The following is a 14,672-nucleotide window of genomic DNA, read 5'->3' on the forward strand; positions in this document are numbered from 1 at the left end:
AGTTTACTGACAGATGTAAATTAGGCAGAAAATGCTAGAGCAATGTCTCTCAGAGCTCTGCCATAGATAGAAATGGTGTTAGGGAAAAATAACAACAACAAAAAAATCAGATTTCATTATCAGCGACATAGGATGCAGACTAAATGAAATCTATTGTAGTATTGTATTAATATTAGTATCATGTCGCTGCATTAAGTGAGCAAATTAAAAGTGACAAAGCATCGTTTGCAGAAGTGATTTCCTATTTGTGTGAGTGATAACTGAATGTTTTCAAAGGGCAATTCTATTGTCTTTTTTTTTTTTTGATAAAGCCAAATCAAATTTTACAAACTCATTGCCTCACAAAATAAGAAAGTTCAACTTAAGGGGGGATGGGTTACATCATAGTAACTTTAACTTTTGATTTTCCCTGTGCTGTGCTTAAGAGGGAGTTAAGAAGCTAAATACCCTTTATCCCAGAGGTGTTCCAGCCTATACTGAAGTGGTTTACACATTTGCCAGTCAATTAAATGGTTCAATCTAAGGAGGAGACACAAATCCCTTAGGGGCTGTGTTAAGAAAGGAATCCAGGGTAAAAATCTGCCCCATTGTGAATGAAGTACCAGCTGCTTAGCACACCACAGGTGTGGTGCTAAGCACTGTTGCCTCACAGCAAGAAGATCTTGGATTTGAATCTACCATCTGGCTGGGGTGTTTCTGTGTGGTATTCCCATGAAAACTTCTTGCACCAATACAGATGACATTACATGGAAAAGGTTGCTGGTTTAGCTCAGTTTGTTGAGCAGGTGACCACATGTAATATGGCTGAGAGTAACTGGCCTGGGCTTGAGTCTCATCCGCAGCCTTTTGCGGCATGTCTTCCCCCTTTTGTCTCTCTCTCCTTATCTGTCACCTCTGTCAATAAAGCTGATATTGTCATGGTCTGGCGGTCCCTGCCGGCTGACCTGCCAGTGTGTTTTTTGTGGTGTTTTGTTCTCCTCCTGTGCTCTCCTTTCTCTCCGCCTTCGGGATGTGTTTACGGAAGTCGCTCTTTCTGATGGCGGAAGTTGAGCGACCTCTGACCTTGAAGCGCCTCCTCGCGAGAGCCGTCACACCGGCAGCTGATTCGGGCTTTCCAGCAATCAGACTCCTTTCTGTGGGACTACTTAACTGAGGGGTTGAGCGCCGACCATCGGTGCTGGAGTATTGCACCAAGCCTGGTAGTGACTCAAGTGTAGTGTTAGGAGAGTGCTGCCGCTTGCTAGTGGAGCAAAGCTAACTGTGTTTGTTTTTGCCTGTCCCCAGAAGGAGGGACAAGACGGAGAGACTGAAGGAGAAATTTACGGCGTTTCGGGAATTTGTTGGACATTGACGCACTACCACGCATCACAGGGAGAAGGGAGAGGATCACAAAAGAAAGACGTGCACTGTGGATTACTGTTTACTTGTTTCTTCACTGTAAATAAAGGCACTGTTCAACTCAGCGAGAGGTCCGCGTTTGGGTCCGTTTACTCATCTGCCATGACAGATATTGACAGAGACACTGCATATCAGTCATGAAATACAAAATAATTTTCAGGCTTTTTACAAAGTGGTGAAATGATTATTTAGCCCCTTTACCTCAGTAAAAGTCACAATCAACCATCCATCTATCCATTTTTTTCCACTTATCTGACCGGGTCGTGGGGGCAGCAGAGAAGCCCCCTTTTCCGAGCTGCCTCCCCTAACTTGTCCAGGGCAACACCAAGGCATTCCGAGGCCAGCCAAGAGATATAGTCTCTCCAGGATGTCCTGGGTTCTCCTCTCAGTGGGACATAACCCAAACACCTCACCCAGGAGGCATCCTTGTCAGATGCCCAAACCACCTCAACTGGCCTCTTTCGATGTAGATTAGCAGCTCTACTATGAGCTCATCCTGGCCCGTGAGAAAAGTAAACATTTGGAGGAAGCTCATTTCTGCTGCTTGTATCCATGATTCCGTTCTCTCAATCACTACCCAAAGCTCATGATCACAGTTGAGGGTAGGGACGTACACTGACAGGTAAATCGAGAGCTGAGCGTAAAAGCGAAGCTCTCTTTTCACTGTGATGGACCGGTATAATGTCTGCATCACTGCAGCTGCATCACCAATCTGTCTGTTGATCTCTCGTATCCAAAATCTTACTTGAGAAATAGACTTAGTATCTATAGATTTTTTTAAATTGAAAGTGCTCATGAAAGGCACGTTGTGGTTTCCCCATGAATGGGTATGCTAGAGTCTGGCTGATTCAGAGTGATCTAAATTTCATTATCAGATGCTGAAACATTTTGATTCATATGGATGTCTGCATATGATCACAAATAAAGGGCAGCCATGCAGTCATCTTCTACCATAACGAAGTTATGCATGAGACTTTCAAGTAGACATCAAAGTATGCAGTGATTACTTTTCCACAGTGTTTGTAGCAGTCTCTGTCTGAGTATAATCCTTTACTTACACAGCATTGATCGTATCAGAGTCAGAACATTACACAATTACATTATAATTATTGATTAATTATGTATATTGCTTCAATGGTGCAGCAGAAAGATTGTAGTAGTACAGTTACATTTTTGGGTAGAAGGAGAACAAGTTCATGCTTTAGATAGGAACCAGGTCTACCTTAGTTGGCACATGGTTAACTGCCATCTAAAATAGTGACTTCAGTGCATCAAGGCAGCCATAAAACAACAGTATGTTGGAGTCAGTCACCAATCAGTTTGCGATTCAATGCAGTCAGGATGGCATTCTGTCTGAGATAAAGTGGTAATTAACTTGATCAGTCAGTGAAAACTGCCATCTGTTGCAAATTTGTTGCCATCAAAACAAAAGGAAATTCACATTCACTACTTATGTTGAAAGTGTTGCCAGTACAAGCTCAAACTCAGAAATTCCTCAACTAATAGTGATGCCATTACTGCAGGACAGAGTTTTAATGGCAAAAATAACATGAGTACTCAGCAGCTTTGCTTTTATAGGAGAATACTATCAGAGTACAACCTGTTGGAAAGCAGTTTAGTTGAGTCCCCTGTTGCAAACAGATGTATCGCAAGTGAGTTATGCTCATCGGCACCGACAGACAGCTGATTTAGACTTATGTGGTGAGTATGGTGGTTTGGTGTTTTAGATGCAATGCAAACCACAACAGAAACAAATAAAATGGTATGTTCACACTCTTTTTTGTGCTCTTTTTTTTTTTTTTTGGTCGAGGCAAGCATATTCATTCCCAAATGTTTCCCCAACTATATGAGCTCATTCAAAAATTGCTGAAAAACTAGCTTCATAGGAGGAATCATTGGTACTAAATGATTCAAGTGGGAGAAATCAGCGATGAGGCCCATCGTTGCTCTGACATGACTTGTAGCTAGGTGCATGATAAGTTGCAGTCTACGTAATGGTTGAGGTTACAAGGCAGAGTTACACAGGGGTCTTTAGCTATGATGTACGTATGGCGCAGATTTAACACATACACATAAATTCCCTATGATTCACTTTGATTGCAATGTGTTGGTGGTCTGCCTGCAATTCCTTGGAATTGTTAGTCCGGCTGCCTATCGATCCGCTTATCAGTTGTTGCACTATCGTTGCGATCAGCCTATTTCAGTTCATGTGTCGGAGGAGGAAAACAGTGGCACAGTTTACAGCGTGGATTTGGACATAACATTTTTGTTGCACAAAGGATGAGAGTCCAATGGTAAATTATAGACCGCTCGAAGAGAGAAACAACTGCATCAGACATCATACGCAACTTTGCCCTTAGCAAGCACCTGCACAGACAACATGCTAACGCTAAGTTAGCCAAGTCAGCCGCTGCAGAACTTCAGGTAACAAACTGATGAACAGTCAGGCTGCAGCCTCCATTTCTACCTGTTCATCTTTCTACAGCAGGATCCACATAGTAACATAGTAGTATAACAAATGTCTTTCTCCTGGTTGTAATTGAGTAACATACTGCATTACTTTTAAGAAAAGCGTTTCACTGTGTGTGATACAGTGACATTACTTTTTGCAACTTTCATATTTCCAATATGCCATACACAGTGTTGGGGAGTAACGGAATACATGTACCGCCGTTACGTATTTAAAATACAAAATATGAGTAACTGTATTCCGTTACAGTTACCGTTTAAAAAGGTGGTATTTAGAATACAGTTACTTTGTTGAAATAAATGGATTACACGGCGGTACTTCCCTGTTTCATATTGTGGCGGGTCAGGACTGTTTGGGTTTTGTTTGACACCTATGTTCTTTTTGTTCCAGGCGGCAGCGTTACGGTTGCCATGGTTACAGGGTGACGCTCTCTCTCTGCGTGTTTCCTGGGTGAGAGAGCGCCTGTTGTTGTTGTGCTAAGCTAATAGGCAGAATGCTACCGGTATAGCTCTAAAGAATGTAGCATCATAGGCAGTGTAGTCCGTGCTGCAGGGAGAATGGACTGCCATATTCAATTCAATTCAATTCAATTTTATTTATATAGCGCCAAATCACAACAAATGTCGCCTCAAGGCGCTTACTTGGAAACGTAACGATTTAAGTTTTAAAATGAGTGTTTTTAAGCCAAAGCGCAAGGCAATAGAAAACCGGTATACCGGTACCATACACGTTATGTGTCTGTGAGCGAGGGAGGGAGAAAAAGGAAAAGTACGAGCTGTCATCGAGCAAAAACGGGAGCTGGAAGCATGTAAATATAATAATAACCACTGCAGCCAAGAAGAGTGCCTGACGAGCCCAGCTGTAAGTAAGCTATACGCTGTACGCTGTGTTCGTGTTTTCCTCCAAAAACAATAAGTTCCGTTGGAGCAACCTTTCAACGCCTCTCTCTGTCTCTGGCTAGCAAAGTTGACCCAGACAACAAAGTAAAGCTAGTTTTCAGCTACGAGCCCGACACAGAACCCACGGTATTAGCCAGAGGTCCCTTTACTACGGTTCGGAGCCGCGGACCTTCAGTAACAGTAATAAATCACAGCAATAGTACATTCACGTAGTTGTAAACAGCATGATAATATATTAAGTAATCCAAAGTATTCAGAATACGTTACTCTCATTGAGTAACGTAACGGAATACGTTACAAAATACATTTTGGGGCATGTATTCTGTATTCTGTAATGGAATACATTTTAAAAGTAACCTTCCCAACACTGGCCATACATTTATAAGATCACTTATTTTGATAATGTTTGAGCTACAAACCTGGGCAGAAACATAGAGTGGATTAATTGCTACCAGTCTCAGTCACGTGCTCTGCTGCTAACTAAACCAACTGCTGCTAGCTAAACATATTTCTGACCACATAAACACTTGAAACGAGATTGCACAGTCCATTAAATAAAGGTCTAAACTAGACATAAGTTATAGGGTAATGTTTACATTTAAAATGAATGACAGCTGCGATAGGTTCCAACTCATTGATGACCCTGAATTGAATAAGCAAAAGATGGATGGATAAATGGATGGATGAATTGATGGAAACATTTTGTAGCGAGAAAAATCAAGAATAAACTATACTCGTTACTATGTGTGCAAAAAAATAAAAGAAAACTCATTACAAAAAAGTAAACATCGAATAATTAATTTAAAAAAAAGGAACCTGTTAGCATTTTCACTCCATGTGTGTATGACATGTCACTGATCTTTTCAGTCCAATAAAGAATAGGTGCCCCTACATCATTTGCCTGTTTTCTCAGCTGTGCATGAACCAAGTCTTTTTCTTAGCTTTGATTTATCTGTGATGTGCTAAGTTCATTAGCGGCAATCACTGAGGCTTGTCAGAAGTGCACTAAAGTGATTTTGTTAATGACTCTGGAGATGGATCATCCTGATGTATGTAGGCGTCTTGCAAGGAAAACAGAATAATGTGGCTGCACTTGAAACTCGCGCTTCCACAGGCTCATTGAAAGCGCTATCAGAACAGTCAATACGTCCTCATTAGCTAAAGAAACATCAGGAAAAAAATATATATCAAAAGTATACTTTATCCCACACTATCACCACACACACACACACACACACACACACACACACACACAAAGCTTCTTGTTTGATCAGGTCAAATTGCTAAAATACAAAGAAGTGCACCTAAAAACCGCACTATGTAGAGGTAAGAAGATTCTTGGAATACGTTCAAAACCCCTTCTAGGTATGAAGTTTTAAGAAGAGGAGAACAAGGTCATAAATATATTTTTGTTTCATGTAGGCGTTCTGACCTTCAATGATTATGTTGCATATTTATTCAAATACAAATTGGAGCTGTAATTTTTATATTTCTTGCTGCAAGATTTTGTACATGTTCAGTCATTCACACGCATACAAATAAAAGCACACATTCTCAAGTTCTACTTTGCGAGAGGCATTTAAAGTCATGTGAATAGATGTAACCAGTACAAACCACAAAATAAATATTGGATGCGACTAGAGATCATATATGACATGTTGAACAATTCTGTTCCTCATTTTGTGGCCCATGTGTAATTAATAGACCAGCAACAAGCGTTATGCAGCTGCTATTGATCCTAAACATCAGAAAGAATAAGCATCTTACAGTGATGCTGCCTGCTGAAGTGTTATCACGTATGCAGTGAAGGCCTCAGTGGGCACACAGTGCTCTCGAGGGTCCTACTGTTGAAAGTCGAGCCTTCCCAGAGCTGTATCTCTTACCCATTCACACATGTACCACTGGTTCCCACGGGCTCCACTACACCAGCATAACCATTAGGCTGCTGCAATGATATCCGCTCTTCATATAATATGGCAGCAAAACAGACACAATGCAAGCAGCTCTCCTAAGGAGCTTAGTTCTGCTGCAGCCAATGTTGATGCATTTAATGTATTATTTAGCAGAATCAGTGATTAGAACACGCACATTTAAACTTTTAGCATGCCACAATATGGGATGCTGTCATTTCCCCTGACTATTGGTGTAAAGGCAGATTACATGGGGAATGGGAAGTCATTGTGAAAGCACACACTGCAGCCCAGTATTCCATCTAATAAATCCTAGTGGAAAACAACACCAATTGTGGACAAAATTATAGGAATCCTAAAATACATACTGTTTCTCCGAGTGAGCATTTGCACTAACTGTGGTAAAATCCACTTTGTCGGAGCTGCCTGACATGCAGTATGAAGGGTGTGTTTAAGAGGACTGGACAGGGTATTGATTTTAAGACTTCAGAGTTTATCAACTGTTTAATTTCATTGCTGCCTTTTGAAAGGCTCCTTGTTAAGATATCAATTCAAACTTGGCAATAAAAGCATTTATGACAATTCAGTAGTTCCTATTACCTTGTAAAGCCATCGTGGAAATGTGTAAAATGATGAATCAAGTAGTTGCAAACATTTATCTGACCCGATAAAACGGGTGTGTCATCTTTTTTTCAAGCAGTTTTTTCATGGTATGCACAAGAGCTAAGTGTAAGCACCATTTGTTGCTCAACAGATATGAAAAGTCAGTGTTTGCTGATAACTGGGTGAATGCTGTTATAATCCAATTTCATTTTGAGAGGAAATGCAGTGAATCAAGGATTTGTCATAATTACGTGGCAGCCTCTGAGGGTTGACATCGATGAACCCAACGATCAATTGCCAAAAAGTGAGGTTCTTTCAGTGACCACTTGAGGCTGACACCAAAAGCTAACTGGTCCCCACAGGGCCCATCATGCTGAAATGACCAACTTTACAGCATATAAATAAACATGTTTACACCATGGTACAAAATAAACTAATTTCTAATTTCATTTGTATAAAAGCTTAAAGTTATACGCAGTAAAAGGTGTTGCAACTTTACCATGTATAACTTGGTATTATGGCTATAATACATGGTATTATGGCTGGCTCTATGGTTACCAGACCAAGTTAGCACATTTTCTTTTACCCATACAGTCTATTGATACTCCTTGCCAATCCACCGTATTATCATTATCTGATGGCTTAACTGTCTATGTTTCTTCCAAACCAACAAGACAGCCAAAATATTTTGTGTCTTTTTACTTGGTTATGTAACCCAGCTGGAGAAACAGGTTAAAACAAGATGAGCTTTATAAGGTATTTGTTTAGTTTCAGAATAATTCTTTTATTTGTTTTATTTTATAGTCACAAGAAGTGATAATTAGGGCTGGGTATCTTCACTGATTTCTAGAATCGATTCGATCCACGATTTGATTCAATTCGATTCAATTCGATTCGATTCAATTCGATTCGATTCGATTCAATTCGATTCGATTCAATTCGATTTGAATCAATTCGATTTGAATCTGGGAAATTTTGCCTCAGACAGTCAGAAATATTATAATTCAGATCAGTACATTTACATATTTTTGTATCTGTAAAAAGGAAGCTGACACTTGCAAGACTTTATCAAAGCTGTAAGCATCACAGCAGATGCCTTTGTGTCAAAGTAGCTGAAGATAAAACACAGAAAAACATGAAGGTGATTTTGCTGGCCTGGAATTTTATAAAAATATTCTGCAGTAGATCAAAAACGAAAAAAAACATTAATTAATGAACATTACCTCTGAAGTTACAGCTGTTTTATTAGAGACATGGCTAAGCGTTTTCCATTTTGCATAATTTTAAAACGTTTAAATTTGTTCAGAAGCCTATTGAACGGCAGAAATTAGGTTTTCTTTTCAGAAGTAAGTAAAAGGAAAAAAAAAAACATCGGCCGACAGCGCTGTAAATAACGGTAGTCTTGTGCGTAACAAGCAAGCGAATAATGCAGGAAACAGATTTTGGGGATAGACGGGAAACTGTTCTTGAAGTACACTGAGAAAGAGAGAGAGCTGTGCATGAAGTGTGATTTTATTGTGGTGGAAGCAAAACAGCAAAAGTAAGAGGGAGTCCATGATGATGTTTATGTGAAGCTTAGTTTGGATCTTCTTTTGCTGCTGGTTCGGTCAATATTGTTTGGAGAGAGATACAACTAACAGCAAAAAGGGCGTAAACACAAAGTGCAGACCGCTGAAACATCAGAATCAGCAAGGTCGGGGCTGAAAGCGGCCTTGTCCGTGCCGTCGAGTAAGAAAGGCGACATCTCACTGATTCTGATCCATTGGCGGGTCTGCGCTTTGTGTTTACGTCTTTGTGCAGAAGCCGTGTACCTGCTCTCATTTACTGTTTTAAATGTTTGGTGGTTGTCAAAATTTTGTGACGTTTCACCTGAGATTCTGGAATTTTGGGCAAAATACATTTATATAAAAATTGATTCAGGATTTTAATGAATCGATATCACGTTATCCAAGCCAGAATCGATTTTAATCGATTATTAAAACCCACCCCTAGTGATAATATGAAAAAAAGTTTTCTTTTCACACTTCCTGCTGTGCCTAGCAGGAGCTTTATTTTGAAGTTTTCACAGGAAGTTGTGTGTTTACATGGTGTATTGTTACTAGCCATTAGAGGAAAAAGAAAAATCCGAAGCTATCTTAATTTGCAGCAGAAACTGCCTTGGTTAGGGAAGCAAGGCTTCATAAAAGTTGTTAAAAAGTGTTCAGAAGTTATCGGCTAACATTTCAATAGTGAAGTGAATGTTAGACAGAGCTGTCGAAATCAGCAGAGGTGTCAGCTAAGTTAATAGCGTTCCACATGTCTCGGTAAGCTAACTGATTTACCTTCTATGTTCAATGATCGTGACGATGATGCTAATCATAGTAGTTGATGCATATTTTTCTACTGTAGGTGTCATGTCAATGATGAGCCTTTGTGTTATGAGGGAACAAATGCAATTTGATAGCTTTTGTGCCAAATTTAGTGTAACATATGTTCTGAAGAAATTTAAGCTTTAACATTTGTCTAATAATTGTGTTAAGTGCTGTCTATTGCAACTACATTGGTTAGACAGAAGTTCTAACACGAGTTACAATTTAATCTTTTAACTGAAGAGTACCACACTTTTTCAGGATGTAAGTAATTGCAGTTATTGTTGTTGAGTTTATGATTAATTTGAATGCTGAAATAAGTGATAGATCAGAGACTGTAAACCTGTTTCTAAATACAGGTCAGGTCTTTTAGTAAGCTATCAAATCAAATCAATTTATTTATATAGCACTTTTCACAGGATAAAAACCACAAAGTGCTTCACAGTAATATAAAACAGAAATACATAAAATACATTAATAATAAAACACACAGCACAAATCTAATTACAAGCCAATCTAAATAAATGAGTCTTAAGTTGCTTTTTAAAAGAATAAATACAATCAAGGCAACGTAATGATGGAGGGAGAGCATTCCACAACCTGGGGGCCACCGCTCTAAAAGATCTATCACCCCTGGTTTTAAAATATGTTCGAGGGACTACCAACAGCCTTTGATTAGAAGATCTCAGGCTGCGAGAGGGAGCGTGGGGTTCTAAAAGATCAGAAATGTAAGCAGGGGCATCACAATTCAAAGCTTTAAAAGTCACTACCAAGATTTTAAAATGAATTCTGAAATGTACTGGAAGCCAGTGTAATGAACGTAACACTGGTGTAATGTGCTCTCTTTTTTGTGTCTTAGTTAAAAGCCTTCCAGCAGCATTCTGGACTAACTGGAGACGGTCAAGATTCCTTTTGCTCAAACAAAGAAAAAGACCATTACAATAATCTAAGCGAGAAGAAATAAAAGCATGAATAACCATTTCTAACTCAGATTTAGACAGCAAAGTTCGCAGTTTGGAGATGTTTCTTAGCTGAAAAAGGCAATTCTTAATTAACTGGTGTTATTCTAGGGACATGGCAGAATCAAACATCACACCAAGGTACCCGAGGCTCAGGTGAACAGATGAGCCAAGAGAACCAAGATGAACTCCATGAGGAAAGACCAGTGATTCCAATTGATGGCGATCCACTCAGTGTGATTTCCAGGATCCAGATCTGCAAAATCAGTCAGACGGCCAATGGTTTATCTGATTTCTGGTAGGATTCCACCAGTCACCCCGACCGGCAACAGTGAACAGACAAAAAGAGTGCACTCTAGACTATAAAAACACTAAGTGTGAAACTTCAGTGGACCTTTTTGCTGACTGACGGATCATTACAGATCATTCCCTCATTCGATCTGTGCTTTGACTTGACAGACCCGCTATAAACTCCGAGGAATAAACTGATCTATAAGGTTGCAACCTAATAAATACTTTCAAAGGGACAATTTCAGTGATTAAGGACAATGCATTTTATTTCTATTTTTATTTTAAGGGCCCTAGTTGTTGTTTTGTTGTGAAACTGTTATGAAACTGTTACCTGTTGAAACTAAAGTCACAGTTAACTGAAATTTCTGTGTTATGATTATTCGCACTCATGTCCAGCTCCTCCCCGAAACTAGAGTGAGGTGTACTTACCCAGGAGTGGGTTACAGTTAGATCACCTCAATGCCATTTTTTTTAACTGTTACTTTTATTTCCCGTAAGCTTAATAACCATCATTGTCATACCTTTTTGCCTTTGGCAGGGTTTTTAAGTTTGTAAAATCAGTATAGTATATATCTCAGGTTGCATGTTTTCTTGTTTTCTTGTTCTCGTTAGAAACAGCAGCATGGCCTTATTTAATTAAATGTGAGAAATCTTCCCTCCTTTTTCCTGTTCCAGAGAATGTTGATTAATACTTTTTTGTGGAACTTGGAACTACTAAACATGCCCAGCTAAGTTACAGCTGGATTTCTTAACCATCTGTCTAGTGTGGTTTTGAAAAAAGTGAAATCTTTTGAAAGTTATGTCTTTTTTCCAGAAGTTGTATAATTTATGTTATTCTGAAAATACAACATTTTTAAAATACATATAAACCTAAAGGCGAAAAAGTGCTTTTCCAGTTGGCCCCTCAAGTGAAAGTTTTATATTATGGTTACATCTCTTTTGGCAATTAGATCACTGTTTGAGGTTCATTTTTCCATTTATGGGGACCTGAACCCTATCATTTGCAACATAATGCCAGGATATTATTATTATTATTATTATTATTATTATTATCAAGTGCTCACACATAAGTCAATTGATGACTTTTGCTGTCAGTAATCCTAATGAGGAAAAAAAGCTATCAGTTGTGACTTAACCTCATTCCTCATTTTCCTACTGTGTGAACTATTAACATTTAAGGGGAAGGAATGGTCACAATTTAACTTGGAAACTTACAGTTAGGAAATGTTAACTTCAAAGTTTTCTCATGTGCCTATAGGTTTTTTTGTAGTGCGCTTTGATTCTTTTTCTAATTGGTTCTTTTAATCCCTCTTGGGTCACCCTGTGTGTGTCTTCTTGTCTGAAGTACTGTTTGGCACCTTTATAACTTTTAAAAACTTTCAAAATTAAATTCAGTAAGCAACAATGTCATGTGGGTTCTCCACGTTTTTATTTCTCTCTTGTGTACCATGACTCAAGTTCAATATGGACATTTTAATATGAACAATTCCTCAGTTTGTTCAATTTTGACCCTCCCGGCCTTAAAAAAGAGACTAGTAAATTTGTTGCCATATCAAAATGAATTCTTGCTGTTACTAGCCTACGAATGCAATTAATGGATTTTGTATTTTGTTTTTACCAGTTCCAATTCCAAATGTGTAAAACTGACCTAGCAGCAGATTAGGGCCATGATAAAAACACTTATCAACAGCTGCATGTATTTAAATTCCAGCAACAATGCAGTGCTGCTGTAACTTTATATATCAGGGCTTTATTTGTTGGTATTAGTAGGTGCTCAACAGCTTTTGTGCCCATATGTTAAATGCATCCCTTCACCAGCTAATCTATGTAGCACATTAAGTGTACTTTAAATAAAAGAATCAGTGGAAAGATGTTGCTTTCAGCAGTTATGTAACTCCAAATTGGCTTCAAGCTCAACTCATTAAGCAACTCGTTAATCTTGCTTCATAGTTTATTGTACTTCTTGGATTTTGTGACTTTTTAGCTTTTTGGTTTCTTTACTGCCATCTCAGTGCACTAGATAAACTTTAAGTTTATAATAAATAGCATTTTACATTACTGGACTGTGCATGTTGCTTTGTGAAAATGATGCATTCTATAAAGTTTGAGAGGCAGATCAATTGAAGCAGGAGCATTTTAATTTATTTAATTAATTTTCTTTACCCTGTTCATTTACTTTTATGGCAGGTGTTATATTTATATGAAAAGCACTGACAGGTGCATAGATTTCATCTATACACTTCAGCTGTGGGATGACTCCTTTTTAAAGAGAATACTTATAAACATATCCGCATCAAATTAGAAGAAAGCGTAATTAAAAGCAGCGGAGCTGTATCCAGCACATCCTCACCTGTCTCTGAGAATGAACACCTGTCAGTGATAGAACACACTCTCTCTCGCTTGAGATGTCTGAACGGTGATAGTCTAATTCAATTGGAGTTGAGCCCAAAGGCAACACGGTAGCCTGGAATGTAATTTGTAATCAGCTTCACAACAACAACTCAATAGCGCATGATTAGAGCTCGTCTCTTAAATGTGCTCAACTCAATGTTAAATCCACCAATCAGTATGACACCTTAGCTTCTCCTCTTCCGATTCACATTACCTTGAATAAATAAAATCAGGGGTTTTTTGCAATGCATTGGTATGACACAGTCATTCATTATTAAGGCTTCGGTTCTTTAAAGGCTAAGAGTAATAATCTTGTTTGTTTCTTTTTTAAAATCAGATCCAACACTTCATCTGGACACACAAGTCTGTCACATACAGAGTAGCATGTGGATAGCCTTGACAGAGGAATGTTGACATAGACTGGATGTGTACTGAAAAGCCTCTTGCCTCCCTGTTTGCACTGACAGTGGGTGGATGTAATGAGAGGAATGAGCTTTAGCCGAGGATTCAGTGAAGTTTACCTTGCACTTTTGCGGTGCTCTCACCTCAAGCCTATTGCTTCTTTCTTCCTTATTGACTATATTGAGCTGAATGCTGTAGTGTGCATGCGAATCAGAAGATGAATGGCATTTAATATGCGTGAAAGCATGTTATAGTTCTATTAAAATGTTGCACAGGGACACAACACTTCGAGCACAGTGAAATATCACTTCTTACTACTTATCAAAAAGAGAATGAATGAAAATTTCAATGATCAGGATAAAGGTGGAGGCATGTGTTTCCTGTGCCCTAGAGCCTTTCTTTTACTTTATATGCTACATATGTATTACCTTGGGGTCTAAATTATTCTTAGTAGTAACACTGAATTAACTAGTGGTAATACTGCTAGCTGGCATAGTTCAGACTGCAGTTGGCAAGTGTTACGTAGTTCTAAGGGATGATCAACTGAGTTCTTTAGTGAATGCTGATATATATTTAAACAAAGGATGTTCCAGACAACTAGTATATGAACACTAATGATTTCCCTGCAACAATTATCACTGTTCTTTTCTCAACCATTGTTGCTACTCTTCTGTGAAATGGACAGCATAGAAATGCCATGTGTCCATCGAGTTATAATTTTTGCCACTGGCAGTTACTTGTTACAAGCAAAATTAAATTTAACTTTTTATTTTCTAATTTTGCTGTTCTGCAAAAAAAAAAAAAAAAAAAAAGAAAAGAAAAAAGTTTTTTAAAGAATTCAAATCCAATCTAATATAGAGCAAAGGAAAAATAGGCCAACTTTACCAAAAGAAATTGAGATAGGGCTCATGGGAGATTGTCATCATCTAGCCTCAGCTGGTGCTGGTGGTTTGTATTAAAATAGGGCAATTTTCATGTTCAGGTAAAACTCTTATGTTTGA

At 38.6% G+C, this 14,672-nt stretch overlaps 1 pseudogene; it reads right to left on the reverse strand.

Moving 5' to 3' along the window:
- Positions 1 to 915: 915 nt before the first annotated feature.
- LOC148096286 (uncharacterized) overlaps positions 916 to 14,672 on the reverse strand; it is a 114,471-nt pseudogene continuing 100,714 nt past the window's right edge.

Source organism: Neolamprologus brichardi, chromosome 23 (genome assembly GCF_056152115.1).
Source record: "Neolamprologus brichardi isolate AB-2024 chromosome 23, ASM5615211v1, whole genome shotgun sequence".
Taxonomy (NCBI): Eukaryota; Metazoa; Chordata; class Actinopteri; order Cichliformes; family Cichlidae; genus Neolamprologus; species Neolamprologus brichardi.